The following is a 2,362-nucleotide window of genomic DNA, read 5'->3' on the forward strand; positions in this document are numbered from 1 at the left end:
AACTAGAACACTAGCAAGAAAGTGACTTGTTCCCTTATACTACTAGCTCTAGCCATGCGCTTTGGGCTGCTAGGATCACTGGAGGTCCGCTGGAAATCCTTTCCCCTCTCCCACCCCCTCGAGCTCCCCAAACTCCTTTCAACGCTATGCTTTGTGTCTGTCTCACATCACTGGCTTATCTGAAGGCTACATTACATACATTCTCCAGGCCGCTGGTGGTGACCAGTCAGTTGCTAATTTTCCCAATCCCAAACACAGGACCATTCATTAGTAGAGAATGATTTCAAAGGTATGTGGGTTCATAGGCAGTTTGGGGAGAAAACAATCACCACCTTCTTAATTTCTGTTGGGAGATGAAACTGCAAAAGAGCTTAAAATTTAGGCTATTTGGGTGGTGACATGTAAGGATTTTTTTTTTATCCTGAATCTGATCCCGCCTTGTTTTTCGATGGTATATAAATATATATCTCTATATCTAGAATACATCTGCATATAAATAAACAACACATATGTGTGTGTGTATACATACGTATATACACACACAGACCAATAAACATACAAACAGGAAAACTTCTTCACACAATTATACCCATAAAATGTGTCTGGTATGATGGGTTGATGAACATTTCTAAGTGCTTGCCTCATGAGCCACCTTACCTGAGATTGTGCATTGAGGTTGGCTCCATTTGTTGCCAGTACTTTCACGACTTCCGTCTGCCCTGCCAGAGATGCTATATGCAAGGCTGTATTTCCTTTCTGCAAAAAGGAAAGAGGACAACTATTGTTGACATGCTTAATGCCACCCATCTGTTCCAAGACCTTGGCCAGCAGGACCCGTCTCTCCTGGCCGATTTGCCCCCTCCCGCTCCGAATAAAATAATGGTGGCCAGGAGGTCTTTGCTCTAGTTCGTACTGGGGCCTCCGGCCGGCAGCAGCCAACGGTAACTGGTCATCCAAGATTAGATTGTTGGTGACTTTGGTAATTGGACCATTGGGAAGAGCGCTTTGGTTTCTAGGCACTGACCTTCGTGGCTGCATCTACGTTGGCGTCTCGATGTATCAGCTCAGAGACGACTTCCACGTGCCCTTCTTTGGAAGCGAGATGGAGTGCATTCAACCCGTTCTGATGAAGGGGAAAGACAAAGCTTGACTCAGCATATTGAAAAATCATACCTGAACTACCTGTAATGGACTTGCAAGAGAACAGGCCTCACCAGTGAATTCAGAGACCGTCGTCTGCATTTAATGTTAAAGGGCTCTTAGTTAGGGAAGTAAAAGTTCAAAGATTCAATGATTTATTATGGTCATCACCGAATTCCAGAGCACATTAGAATATAAACATCTGGGTATCTGGAGGCTTCCATTTAGGAATTTGTTTGTTCTTGACTATGCATATTTGCTGTAAGGGTTGTTCTTTTCAAGGCAGAAGAGAGATGGGGGGAGGGAGAGAAAATAGAATTTTGTTATTAAAAATTTTTAAGTAGGGGGCAGCTAGGTGGCTCTGTGGATGGAGAGTTACTCCTGGAGACAGGAGGTTCTAGGTTGAAATCTGGTCTCAGATACTTCCTAGCTGTGTGACCCTGGGCAAGTCACTTGATCCCCATTATCTAGTCCTTATCACCCACCTGCCTCAGAATCAATTATGGAGTATTAATTTTAAGATGGAAGAGAAGGGTTTTTTTAAAAATAATTTAAAAATAAATAAAATTAAATTTAAAAGGCAATAAATTATATGCCTCGCTATGAAAAAGAAAAACAAATCTATTCACTTTTCTAGCTAAGGGAGAGGAATCCTTTGACGCTGACAATCAGGTGACAGGTAATAGGATGGAAAAAGAGGCAGGAAGGTAGACTTATATCAATATTAAATAAATGTTATTTATAGGGAGCAAAATGCCCCTCAGGTTGAGAGGACAAATGGAGCATTGGGCTCCCCAGGTCTGACCAACCTGATTGCAGATGTTGATGTCGACTCCATTCTTGATGTAGTCAAGGGCCTTTTCCAAGTTTCCAGCTCGAGCAGCCCTCAGGTAGCTGGCATTCGCATCAGACTAAAAGAAAGAGAAAGGCTGAGGTTAAAAAACGAGGCTGTGACAAGTCTCTCTTTGCCAACCTGGTTGCCAGTCTAAACAGGCAGAAAAGAAGGAATGGGACAGCATGATGATGGCACATTTTGTCACTGTTGGGCCTCATGGGAGCAATCAGATGCCTTTGGCAAGTATCTAATAAAAAACCAAGAAGCAAATCCAGCTTTTTTTTTTTTTAAATTATAGCTATGATGGGCTAAAGGTATGACTTCATTTCTATTCCTTCCCTGGAAATAGTGTAAGAAAGGTGTACACATGAGAGAGAGAGAGAGAGA

At 42.5% G+C, this 2,362-nt stretch overlaps 1 long non-coding RNA gene across 1 annotated transcript; it reads right to left on the reverse strand.

Annotated features, from left to right (window-relative positions):
- Positions 1–672: 672 nt before the first annotated feature.
- Positions 673–2,035, reverse strand: LOC123255200. Its single transcript, XR_006506745.1, has 3 exons — positions 1,950–2,035; positions 1,025–1,123; positions 673–756 (listed from the first exon to the last, which is right to left on the reverse strand). It is a non-coding gene; the product is annotated as an uncharacterized LOC123255200 (long non-coding RNA).
- Between the last annotated feature and the right edge of the window lie 327 nt (positions 2,036–2,362).

This window comes from Gracilinanus agilis, unplaced genomic scaffold (genome assembly GCF_016433145.1).
Source record: "Gracilinanus agilis isolate LMUSP501 unplaced genomic scaffold, AgileGrace unplaced_scaffold40995, whole genome shotgun sequence".
In the NCBI taxonomy this organism is placed as follows: Eukaryota; Metazoa; Chordata; class Mammalia; order Didelphimorphia; family Didelphidae; genus Gracilinanus; species Gracilinanus agilis.